Genomic DNA, 14143 nt, shown 5'->3' on the forward strand with positions numbered 1-14143 from the left:
TTCTTTTATATTAAGACTTTTCTTCTAAATGTCGTATGCAGTTTTAACCAAGTAAATTTTATTATGCACATATATTCATCAGAAAAAAATGGTAGAAAAGTAAGTATTGTAAAAGTATAAACCAAGAGTCTATTGGCAAATTCACAAAGCTAGAAGTACAAAAACAAAGATTTTATTAAACACTCTGAGGTTGATTGAAAATAGCAACAACTTCTTTACAATAAATACCATCAAGAAGTGAAGTCTCTTTTTTATCCTCAATTTTCTGCTGTTTTGGAGACTTGCTTGACCAAGAGAATGTGGCAGAAGTGAACTACATATATCTGATAAATAGAGACACTGAAATGCTATTACCTCATGATTTCATGAATAAGTCCAAGCCAGTCTCTCAGCAGATGGGAGAAGACCCTTAGGTAAAGGAGTTCCTCTCTCCCCTTGAAACTCCCTGCCCTGCCAGGTGCCTATAATATTCAGTTAGTGAGACCCCTGAAAGACCATCAGTAATTGACTCCATTGTAAAACACAAGGGTTTTATTTTGAGCTCAAGCCTGGGCCATAAGCCACCTTTGGGAACAAAGAAGCAAGTGACCCCTTCTTCCGGGAGAGCAGGGTTTTTAAAGGGAAAAACTGCAAGCAGGGAAGTAATAGCCTTGGCGTTAGAGGATTGGGTAAGAGGGTCTCTAGGGAAACTGACCTTTGAAATGATTGGTCTGTTTTAGGCACCAGAACTGCAACAGTTAGGCCTGGCTACTTGGGGGACATCTGATCTTGAGAAATACCTGGAGTATCCTGTTACATGCAGATTAGGCTGTAGCCATCCTGTGGGTTTTCTTAGGGGCAAGGCAACATGACTCCAGTCACACCCTGAGGTTTATCTGGGTGGAGGACTGCTGACCATCTGGTCTGGTTACTAAGCAACGGTGTTTCCTAAATATGGAAAGAATGTGGTCTGGTGGTCTCTCTGCCACTGAGTGGGTCTGCTTTATCTTGTCTGATTCTTTGCCTATGACCCTGCTCCCAGGACCCTAGTTACATTGCCCTGGGAATTTAAGACTTTAAACTTTCAGGGCTTCACAGTGCCCTGGGACACATTCAGCTGCCCTGAGGTGCACACTATCTCCTGACTTCCATTGTTGGGCACTATGCCCATTTTTACCAAGCCAGATACTCCAGGACCATCCAGGCCTTGCTGCATCAGGAACATCTAGCACAAGGCTGCCCACTGGACGCCCACCACACCAGAATCATCCAAGTTAGACCCACCTTTCTGATATCTGCTTCACCAGGAACATCCAGGGACAACCAGATGATTAAAGGACAGCATAAGAACACCATCAACAAGAGCCAGGGCAATATGGCACCTTCAGAGCACAGCTATCCTACTGCAACAAGCCCTGGTTATCCTAACAAAACTGAAGCACAAGAAAATGAACTTAAATGCAATCTAACAAAGCTGAGAGGGACCTTTAAAGAAGAAATTAATAAATTCCTTAAAGAAATACAGGAAAATACAATTAAACAGGTGAAGGAGATGAATAAAACTATTCTAGACTTGAAAATGGAAGTAGAAGCAATAAATAAAACACAAACTGAGGGAATCCTGCAGCTGGAAACCTAGAGAAGAGAACAGGAACAAAAGATAGAAACATCTCCAACAGATTATAATAGATGGAAAAGAGAATCTTAGGAGTAAAAAATACCATAAAAGAAATTACCACCAGTCAAAGAAAATGATAAATCTAAAAATTTCCTGACATAAAACACCCAATAAATCTGGGACACTATGAAAAAATCTAACATAAGAATAATAGAAATAGAAGAAGGTGCAGAGTTTCAGCTTCAAGGACAAAAAAAATATTCTCAACAAAATCTAGAAGAAATTTCCCCCAACTTGAAGAAAGAAATGCCTGTAAACATACAGGAAACTTCCAAAACAATACTTAGATTGGACCAGAAAAGAAAATCTCCTGCCACATAATAATCAAAACACCAAATCTACAGAACAAAGAAAGAATATCAAAAACTGCAAAGGAAAAAGGCTGAGTAACATATAAAGGTAGACCTCTCAAAGTTATACCTGACTTCTCAAAAGAGGTTCTAAAAGCTAGAATGATCTGGACAGATGTCTGGCAACCCCTAAGAGGCCACAGATCCCAACCTAGCAAAACTCTCAATCACCAAAAATGGAGAAAACAAGCTATTCCAAGATAAAACAAAATTTAAACAATATCTATCCACAAAGCCAGCACTATAGAAAATACTAGAAGGAAAAATCCAATCCAAGCAGATTAACTATACCCAAGAAATAGGAATTAACAGTCATTGGTAATTAATATCTCTCAATATCAATGGATTCAATTCCCCAATAAAAAGACAGATTAACAGAATGGATGAGAAAACAGGATCCATTATTCTGCTGATAAGAAACACACCTCAGCAACAAAGATAGACATTACCTCAGAGAAAATAGCTGGAAAAAGGTTTTCCAAGCAAACAGACCCAAAAAACAAACTGGAATAGCCATCCTAATATCTAATAAAATACAATTTCAACCAAAGTTAATCAAAAGAGACAGGGAAGAACATTTCATACTCATCAAAGAAAAAAAAATCCACTAAGATGACATCTCAATACTGAACACCTATGCCCTAAACACATTCATAAACATTCATAAAGAAACATTACAAAAGCTTAAGTCATACATTTAACCCCACATAATAAAGGGAGATTTCAACACCCCACTCTCCAATCATCAAGACAGAAACTAACTAAACAGAGAAATAATGAAACTAAACAGTGTTATGAATTAAATTGACTTAATGGATATCTACAGAACATTTCACCCAAACACAAAAGAATATTTCTTCTCAGCACCTCACAGAACTTTCTATAAAGTTGACCATATAGTCATCCACAAAGCAAACCTAAAAGATACAAGAAAATTGAAATAACTCCTTGCATCTTATCAGATGACCATAGATTAAAGCTGGACTTCAACAACAGAAACAACAGAAAGCTTATACATTCATAGAAACTGAACAACTCTCTGCTCATTCGTCACTGGGTAAGGGAAGAAATAAAAAAAAAACATATTAAAGAGTCTTAGAATTCAATAAAAATGAGGGCATATCATACCCAAACCAATGGAACACAATGGAAGCAGTGTTAAGAGGAAAGTTCATAGTACTAAGTGCCTTCATAAAGAAATTGGAGAGATATCACACAAGAAATTTAAAAGCACACTTGAAAGCTCTAGAACAAAAAGAAGCAAAAATACCCAAGAGGAGTAAGCAGCAGGAAATAATCAAACTCAAGAATGAAATCAATAAACTAAAAACAAAGAGAGCAATACAAAGAATCATCAAAACCAGTTGTGCTGGTTCTTTGAGAAAATCAACAAGCTAGACAAACCCTTAGCCAAACTAACTAAAAGGCAGGGAGACAGTATCCAAATTACCAAAACCAAAAATGAAAAAAGGGACATAACAACAGACACTGAGGAAATCCAAAAAAATCATTAGGTCTTATTTCAAAAACATGTACTTCACAAAACTGGAAAATCTAAATGAAATGGACAAATATCTACATAGATACCACTTACTAAGTTAAATCAAGATCAGATAAACTATTTAATCCTATTGCACCTAAGGAAATAAAAGCAGTCATTAAAAGTCTCCGAACCAACAAAGCTTAGGGCCAGATGGTTTTAGTGCAGAATTCTACCATACTTCCAACGAGCTAATACCAATACTCCTCAAGCTATTCCACAAAACAGAAAGAACATTGCCTAAATCATTCTATGGGACCATAATCACCCTGATACCTAAATTACACAAAGACTAAACAAAGAATTTCAGACCAATCTCCCTTATGAACATTGATGCAAAAATATGAATAAAATACTCACAAACCGAATCCAAGAACACATCAAAGATATCATCCATCATCATTATGCAAGCTTCATCTGAGGGATGCAGGAATGGTTCAATATTCTAAAATCCATCAATGTAATCTATCATATAAACTAACTGAAAGAAACTCATACAGGTATCTCATTAGATGCTGAAAAAGCCTTTAACAAAATCCAACACCCCTTCATGTTAAAAGTATTGGAGAGATCTGGGATACAAGGCCCATACCTAAACATAATAAAGACTGTATACTTTTTTCATAAGATTCCCTGCACCTCTGCCCAAAGGTTGCCTATAAGTCTCAGCATCTGCATTGATAGTCTGCAGGGCAGAGCCTTTCACAGGCCCTCTGTGTCAGGCTCCTGACTTGTTCCCTCTTTTCTCCTTCTTCTGATGCCTATCCTCTTTGCCTTTCTGAATAGGAAATGAGCATTTTAGCAAGAGTCCTCCCTCTTGATTAGTTTCTTTAGGTGTATAGATTTTAGTAGGTTTATCCTATATTATATGTCTATATGAGTGAGTATATACCATGTGCATCTTTCTGCTTCTGGGATAGTTCACTCAGGATGATCTTTTCTAGATCCCACCATTTACCTGCAAATTTCATGATTTCCATGTTTTTTATGTTGAGTAATATAACATTGTGTAGATAGATCACAATTCGTGCATCCATTCCTCCACTGAGGGGCATCTAGGCTGTTTCCAGCCTCTGGCTATTAAAAATAAAGCTGCTACAAACATGGTTAAGCAAATGTCCTTATTGTGTACTTGAGACTCTTTTGGGTATATGCCTAGGAGTGGTATAGCTGGCTCTTGAGGAAGCGCTATTCCTAGTTGTCTAAGAAAGTGCCAGATTGATTTCCAGAGTGGTTGTACAAGTTTACATTCCTACCAGCAGTGAAGGAGGATTCCCCTTTCTCCACAACCTCTCCAGCATGTGTTGTCTCTTGAGTTTTTTATCTTGGCCATTCTGAAGGGTGTAAAGTGAAATCTCAGGGTTGTTTTGATTTGCATTTCCCTGATGGCTAAGGACATTGAGCATTTCTTTAAGTGTTTCTCTGCCATTTGATATTCCTCTATTGAGAATTCTCTGTTTAGCTCTGTACTCCATTTTTTAATTGGATTACTTGTTTTTTTGCTGTTTAACTTCTTTACTTCTTTATACATACTGGATATTAGTTCTCTGTCAGATACAGGGTTGGTGAAGATCCTTTCCCAATCTGTAGGCAGTCGTTTTGTTCTGACGACAGTGTCCTTTGCTTTACAGAAGCTTTTCAGTTTCATGAGATCCCATTTATTGATTGTTGATCTTAGAGCCTGTGTTATTGGTGTTCTGTTCAGGAAGTTGTCTCCTGTGCCAATGAGTTCAAGGCTCTTCTCCACTTTTTCTTCTAAGCGGTTTAGTGTGTCTGATTTAATGTTGAGGTCTTTGATCCACTTAGACTTTAGTTTTGTGCAGGGTGATAAGTATGGATCTATGTGCATTTTTCTACATGTAGCTATCCAGTTAGACCAGCACCATTTGTTGAAGATGCTGTCTTTTTTCCATTGTATGGTTTTGACATCTTTGTCAAAGGTCAGGTGTCCATAAGTGTGTGGATTAAGATCTGGAGAGGGCAGGAACTCCACAAGGAGAGCAACAGAACCAAAAAATCTGAGCACAGGGGTCTTTCCTGAGGCTCATACTCCAATGAAGGACTATGCATGGAGATAACCTAAGACCCCTGCACAGATGTAGCCCATGGCAGTTCAGTATCCAAATCAGTTCCATTGTAATAGGAACAGGGACTGTCTCTGACATGAACTGATTGGCCTGCTCTTTAATTACCTCCCCCTGAGGGAGAAGCAGCATTACCAGGCCACAGAAGAAGACAATGCAGCCACTCCTGATGAGACCTAATTGACTAGGATCAGAAGGAAGGGAAAGAAGACCTCCCCTATCAGTGGACTTGGGGAGGGGCATGCATGCAGAGGGTGGAGGAAGGGAGTAATTGGGACAGGAGGAGGGAGGGAACCACAGGGGGAATACAAAGTGAATAAAGTGTAATTAATAAAGGAAAAAAAGACATATATAATTTTAAAATTAAAAAAAAAGCTATATACAACAAGCCACTAGCGAACATCAAATTAAATGGAGAAAAACTTAAAGCAATCCCACTAAATTCAGAGACAAGAAAAGGCTGCCTACTTTCTCCTTATCTATGCAACATAGTACTTAAAGTTCTAGCTATAGCAATAAGACAACTAAGGGAGATCAAGGGGCTACAAATTGGAAAGGAAGAGGACAAAGTATTGTTATTTGCAGATAATATGATAGTATACATAAATGACACCCAAAATCCCACCTGGGAACTCCTACAGCTGATAAATACCTTCAGCAAAGTGGCTGGATACAAAATTAACTTTAAAAAAATCAGGAGCCCTCCTTTATACAAATGATAAACAGTCTGAGAAAGAAATTAGAAAAACAACACCGTTCACAATAGCCACAAATAATATAAGATATCTTGGTGTAACTCTAACCAAGCAAGTGAAAAACCTGTATGACAAAAACTTTAAGTCTGTGAAGAAAGAAATTGAAGAAGATAATCAGAAAATGGAAAGCTCTCCCATGCTCATGGATTGGTAGGAGTAAATAGTAGAAAATGGTCATCTTACCAAAAGCAATCTACAGATTCAATGCAATTCCATCAAAATTCCAACATGATTCTTTACAGAGCAGGAAAGAGTATTTTCCAAATTCACATGGAAAAAATTTTAAATCTAAAATAACTAAAACAATACTGTTCAATAAAAGAAACTTCTGGAGGTATCACCATCCTTGATTTCAAGCAGTACTATAAAGGAATACTAATAAAACCCACATGGTACTGGCATAAAAAAAAGACAAGAAGCTCAATAGAATCAACTAGAAGACCAAGAAATAAACCCACACACCTATGGACACTGGATTTTGATAAAGAAATCAAAACCATACAATGGCAAAAAGAAAGCATTTTCAACAAACAGTGCTGATCTAACTGGATGTCTGCATGTAGAAGAATGCGAATAGATCCATATATATCATATTGCACAAAACTCAGTTCAAGTGGATCAGAGACCCCTACATAAAACCATATACACTAAATCTAATAGAAGAGAAAGTGGGGAATAATCTTGAACTCATTGATACAGGAGACAACTTTTTGAACAGAGCACCAACAGCTCAGGTTCTATAATCAACTATTAGTAAATAAGACAACAATTAATAAATTTTTATGATACTGAAAAGCTTCTGCAAGGCAAAGGACACTGTCAATAGAACAAAAACTGCAGCCCACAGACTGGGCAAAGATCTTCACCAACCCTACATTCCCTACAGAGGGTTAATATCCAAAATATATAATGATCTCAATAAATTAAATACAAAAACCCAAATAACCCAATTTTAAAATGGGATATAGAGCTAAACAGAGAATTCTCAACAGAAGAATATAGAGAAGTGAAGGAGTCTGGTAATTGGAATGCTGTCTCCTGGCCTTGGCAGATGCAGTTCTTATCTAAATTCCATTTCTCAGAGACTGTCCTTGGCGGTCTCTGCAGGGGGCGCTCTGAGCCTGAGTAGTAGATAGCAAGCTCCCTGCAACCTTGGGAACCAGACAGCAAAGTCTGTGACCTTGAGTGAATTCCTGCATGCCTTGCCAGGTGGCACAGATGTGTTGCTACTGTGAAAAAAAATTTGCTTGTACCCTTTGCTTTATAAGTGTTGTTTGCACGTTCAGTAAACTGAGACTTGGTCAGGAATCTGTCTTGTCTCCATTCTTTGCGTCTGACTTGAGACCCACCCCCTGGGAGGGAGCAACCCCTGACACTATTAGTGATATTCTGCTCTGCTTGCAGATAGGAGCCTTGCCTAACTGTCTTCTGAGAGGCTTCTTCCAGCAGCTGTTGGAAACAGATGCATAAACCCATAGCCAAACAGGTCAACCTCAGATAGTTTTATGGAAGAGTGGGAGGAAGGATTGAGGAAGCCAGTAGAGTCAAGGACACCACCAGAAGACCTACAGAGTAAACTAACCTAGGCCAGTGGGGACTCAATAGAGACTGAACCACTAACCAAAGTACATGCATGGACCAGACCTAGACCCCCTACACATATGTAACAAATGTGCAGCATAGTCGACATGTGGATCCTGTAACAATGAGGGTAGGATCTGTCTCTGACTTTGTTGCCTACCTTTGGAGTCCTTTCCCCTAGCTGGGCTGCCTTGTCAGGCCTCAGTGGGAGAGGATGTACTTAGTCCTGCTGTGTCTTGAGGTGCCAGGGTGGGTTGGTACCCCTTGGGGGCCTCCCTTTCTCTGAGAAGGAGAGAAGGGAATGAGGGAGGGGTGTGAAGAGAGGGGGGAGGGAGCTACAATTGGGCTCTAAAGTGATTAAATAAAATAAATTAAAAATATATATTATGATACACAGTATATGTACATTTTACTATCAACAAATAAAAGGTCTTTTTCTGCATTAAAAAAAAAAAAAGGAGCCCCAGCCCTTTCTGTAATCAGATCCAACCAATTAAAGCCAAACCTGAGAGGGAACCTGACTAATGCCATGTGGACCAAGCCATTACAGTCAAAACCTCATACTCATAAGAACTCAAACAAAAATGGGTGCTATTACAATGAGCTGACATCATACCCAGATATTGCTAACTGCTTGTTCCCAATTACCCGGCAAGAGTCGCCTTCTTCACTGACTCAGATTTGATCGCCTAAAGAACAAATATAAACAAGAATAATCCACCTTTCTTTACTTTGTGATTCACAGGATTTTTTTCCAAATCATATTATAACACTTGCACTCTCGTGCCACCCAGAGTGCATAGGGAGTAGATTTAGGAGACTTTGTTCTGTACTCTGGTGCCACCAGAGATATGCAGGTATTATTAATGTTGAAGTAAATAATTTAGCAATACATTATGGTGTGTGCTAAGGTTTTCTACCTACAGATACAAAATGTCATATCAATAGACTTTGGTAAACAGTGTCATCATACACTATCTGGGAATTAAAATCTGCTTCAAGATCTAACCAGAGTTAACAAATGAGGGTGCACTAAAGGCAAAAAGAATCACAAAAGAATAGAAGAAAACACACCACCTATTGTCAGCCCCAAATAATGTCACACCATGGCAACACCTATATCCTTTCCATGGGCTACTGGCTATTGAAATCAGGTCAGGACTTGTCCATCACTAAACTGAATCTAGAATTGTAATCTTTAAAGTCAACAAATAAAATAAAAAGTCTTTTTCTGCATTGAAAAAAAAGAAGCCCCAGCCCTTCCTGAAACCAAAATCCAACTGATTAAAAGAGGGAACCTTAGATTTGCTGCTCCTCTCTCTTTCTGGACCTCTTTTTGCACAGGAACACCCAATGGGCCAGAAAAGCCTCCTCTTCCCTTTTTTCTTCCAGTGACTGAGTTCCTATCTACATCAAGGAAGTTTCGCTTTCCAACAGTCTTGTATGCTAAACTCATGGTGAACAAGCAGAAAAAAAATATAACACTTAAGTCCAAAGTCCATAAACATGGAAGAAACAACTAAGTCCTTCCAGAGGTAAATGGACACGCAAAAGGTGGTATAATTGGGGCTGGAGGGATGGCTCAGTGGTTAAGAGTGCTTCCTGCTCTTTCAGAATAACTGAGTCCAGTTCAGCACCCATGCCTGGAGTTTCACACCTGCTCAGTAATTCCAGGTCCAGGAAATTGGGATGCTCTCTTCTGGTCTCTAAAGGTACCCACACATAAATAAAATTTAAATATGATACATACAGACAATGGAACAATAATCCTAATGAAATAGAAATGACCCATCATCAGGGCACTAAGAGGCACAGAGGGATTCTGGGTTTACAATGTTAAAATATGGACATCAGCTGGGCATGCTAACACATGCCTGTAATCTCAGCACTTGGGGAGGTAGAGACAGGTGGATCTCGGTGGATTTGAGGCCAGCCTGGTCTATAATGCGAGTCCAGAGAAACCCTGTCTTGAAAAACCAAAAGGAAAAAAATGTACATTTTTCATGAACGAGTTTTTATGCTAGCTATAGGACATACTTGGAAAGAGATATAAAAATAGGAATATAAAGATAGGAAACAGACTCACAACAGGAATCCAGTATGTAGAATGTAGACACATGAGGATTAAGAATCTAAGTTCATCCTCAGGTATATAGCTGGTTCAAAGCCATCATGGACTACATGTGACTCTGTGGAGCTGAGAAAAAAAAAAAAAAACTAACAACAGCTTTTATAGAATTTCTGCCAGGCATGGTGGCGCATGCCTTTAAACCCACCACCTGGGAAGCAAGTTCATCTCTGTGAGTCTGAAGCCAGCCTAGTTTATGTAGTGAGTTTCAGGAGAGCCAGGGTTATGTAGAGAGACCCTGTCTCAAAACTAAATTCAATTTTGCTTCTTGGTTTATGAAACAAAGAGTTACTCTTTGGGCAATCTGAAATTTAAACTTCATAAAAAATAGATCAACTTTGATGACTCAGTTTTAATATTTTCAAGGGAGTCTCTTTGTAGGGGAATCATTCAAATATTAATAGCTGGTGATACTCTCAAGATTGTGGAACTTCTGGAGGCCAGCCTGCTCCACATAGCAAGTTCTAGAACAGCCAGAGCTTCAAAGATAACAAAAACAATAAAAATTATTGAAGTTCTAGTTAATGATTAAGAAATCCTAGTTTCAGCTAGGTACAGTGGTACAAGGCAGTAATCCCAGCTCTCAGGGAGGCAAAGGCAGGCAGATCTCTATGAGTTCGAGTCCAGCCTGGTCTACAAAGTGAGTTATATGCACAGTCTTGAAAAACAAAACAACAACAAAAGAAATCTTAGTTTCTAGAGTAGAATAATTTCATCCCTGCGCTGAATGAGGAGTGCATGGCTTACCTATCTAGTGTTTTAGTTAATACAGTGAGCTGATGTTTTCAGACTCTGAAGACTTACAGTGTCTGGGAATCTGTGTGGTGCTTTTGGGGACTTCATGAAGCTGAAACTTTTCTGAGGCATTTTCTTCTATTCTGCATAATGACATCACCAGTCACCATACCAATCTGAATGGGGATATCTCACAGTGCCTTGCCCCTTAGACAAAATGCTACATGAAATCAATGGTTGCTGGAAAAGAATCAGTCTTATTCAAGAATGAGTCCTTAATATGTTATCCACTCCCAAGTGGTGAGACCTAAACACACATATATATGAGCAACACTAAATGGACTCAGTAAGTTTATATATATATTTATGTGTACGTGTGTGCATTATGTAATAGTATATACGTGTGTGAATTAAAAAAAAAAGAGGCCATGAATCTGAGAAAAATGGGGGTAGATGGGAGAAGTAGGAGCAGGGAGAAAGGTAGGGTAGGAATGATATAAATACAGTACTCCTGGATGATACTAGGGGGATAAATGGAGAAGGGGTTGTAGGGGATCCAGCTTCCAGCAGTCTTTAATGAAAGTATACACTGAGAAGTTAATGCACAATGTTCTTCCAAAGGACTGGAGTTCAGTTCCTAGCACCCACATCAGGCAGCTCATTGTTGGGAACAAGCAAAAGAAACTTATCCCAAATGCTGCAGTTAGCAAGAGGCTGGGCCAGCTTACCTCCTGCTCCCGTGTCCCCTGGGTCAGCTCTCCTAATTGCATCCCTCCCCTCCCACACTCAGACATATGAGTGGCAGCTCAGCTCTCCCACACTCATACCCTTGGAGTAGGCTCACTCATACTCCTGGCCCTAGGGCCCACTCCACTGTGCTGCCTGGGAGAAGTTCAAGGCTCTCTCCTTTGAATGCTGCTTCCGGTGAGAGGTGGGGCCAGCTCTCTGGAATGTTGCAGCCAGTGAGGGGCAAGATCAGTTCCGGACAGCCCCTGGACATCTATGTGGTCCTTGACAGCTGTGCTGGCCGGGGATGTGCTCATGCTCTCTAGTGGTAATATGAGCTACAGAGCCCTGCCGGTACATAGCTATTGCTATGGGCTCAGACATGGCCCTCAGCACTAGCTCAGGCTAGGACGTCAGGCCCCAGGTGGCAGGGCTGGCCACTCACAGCAGGCTATTCTTCTCTATCCTGGAGTCTCAGGTTCCATCTCTCTTCATAATGCTTAAGCCGCTCCACTTCTCTCTCTCTCTCCCATCTGTACACACCTATGCAATGTGATGGCTTCTGCTACAAGATGGAAACACAGCTGTTGGGCCCCTGGGTGACAATCCTGCATGTTGTGGTGGCAAGCGAGGCGTCTATGGCCCGCCCGTGCAAAGTGCTGGGGCATGACAGTGGTGGCAGGCTGTCTGCAAGTCTCTGTCTGTCTTCCCCCTGCTACACTGTGCTGCCTGGATTTGCTCTGCTAGGTTTTCTTACCAAGCCAAGCATCAAGCTAAGAGGTACAAAGGACAGCCATCTGCTCTGCCTCTGGCTGATAGAACAACACTATCACCACCAAGGTGTCTCTTTGCCTATTGCCCAGGAGGACCTTGACTTTTTAAAGTACGTGGTATCAAAAGAATGACATTTGCTTTTTGGCAAAGGCAAAAATGTAAATTTCTGTCACAGCCATTAGACTGTCATTAATCACAGGGCATTCACATTTGGCTCAGAATAAAATCCTGTTTTCCTTAAAGCAGAACTGTTATTTTTTTTTTTTCAGAGCTGTTATTTTATCCCAGCAGCTAGAAATGTAGCAGAAAAGTAGACATTGCCTGGCAAAAATGTTACACCCTTTCTTCATGTGACAAATATCTTCAACTGTATTTACAAAAATAAAAAAAAGTTATCTTCATGATGAACTGAGAAAGCTCCTGGCTTAGAATGTTTCTCAGGAAAGTAGAACACAAGGAGAAAATTTACGCAGACAACAGGAAATGGACAAAAGGCCTAAGTGAGATAAGAAGAGGGCTGCTTTCTGCTAACTGTGACTACCAAGTGACAGCAGTTGCTGGAAAGTAATTACTTTCCAGGAATTAGCCTTATTAGGAAAAAGGGTCCCAACGCTATGATCCAGCCTTGAGCAGGGAGAGCATTTGAAAGAAATGATCATATATCAAAAGCAGCAGAACAAGGCCCTTTGCTAAGCTTTCCTTTAGAACCTGGAGAAGACCTTCATTGGGAGAAGCTTAAACTGAGGCTAGATTCAAAGACAGAGAGGCTACCACAAAATTGGAGGTGGAGAGGACAGAGAAGCTGTGTCGTTCTAAATGAAAAATGGTTCCCATAGACTCATAGGGATCATAGGGGTTAGCATTATTGGAGGTTTGATCTTGTCAGGGTAGATGTGGCCTTCTTGGAGGAAGTGTGTCACTAGGGTTGGGCTTTGAGGCTCAAGTCAGGCCTAGTGGCTCACTCTCTGAAAAGAAAAGTATCAGCTCAGGTTATCAGCACAAAGGAGATCTATTTGCCCCAGACTGACAGAGGACAGGGATAAGAGACAAAAACAGGTGATAGAGGAAGAAGGAAGAGGGGAAAGGAACAAGGGAAAGGGAGGAGGAGTATTTGTCCTGAGGGTCAAAGACCTGACCCTGGTTAGAGAGGAGATAGACATGTCCCACAGGAAAATGGTAGTTTATAAAGGTAAAATAGGAAGCCCTGTTTTAGGATGAGGTGGTTAGTTTTAATTGGGCATGTTAATTAGGTGAGTCAAATGGAGCTTTTGATTGCTGGACTTCAGTACTTTGATAGCTGGACCTTGGTGGTCAGCCTCAAGAGAAGGAAGGGCCAAATAAGAGAATAGAACTTGGTGGCTATATTTAGGAATGTAATTTAGTTTTTTGGGTTTTTTTGTTTTTGTTTTTGTTCTGAGCAAGATCTGAGGGACTAGAGGAAAAGGGCAAGGCCTGGCAAACCCAAGGCCTGCCACGCTCGAGTTGGGCAGAGCGGAGTCCCTTTATTCTCTTCCTGGTGCCTTTGGATCCAGATGAAGAACTCTCAGCTACCTCTCCAGGACCATATCTGCCTGCATGCTGCCATGCTTCCTGCCATCATGACAATGGGTTACATTTCTGCACTGTAAGCCAACCCCAATTAAATGTTTTCCTTTATAAGAGTCGCCGTGGCCATGGTTTTCTTCACAGCAATAGAAACTCTAAGACAGAAGTCTTCAGAAAGAAATCCATGGCATAAATGCTAACATATGGCTTTGATATGGTGTGAGTGGAGGCGGGTTATGACACAAAATACACTCTAGCTGGCTGCTGT

The sequence above is a fragment of the Psammomys obesus genome, unplaced genomic scaffold (assembly GCF_907164565.1).
Source record: "Psammomys obesus unplaced genomic scaffold, mPsaObe1.curated_primary_1811, whole genome shotgun sequence".
Classification (NCBI taxonomy): Eukaryota; Metazoa; Chordata; class Mammalia; order Rodentia; family Muridae; genus Psammomys; species Psammomys obesus.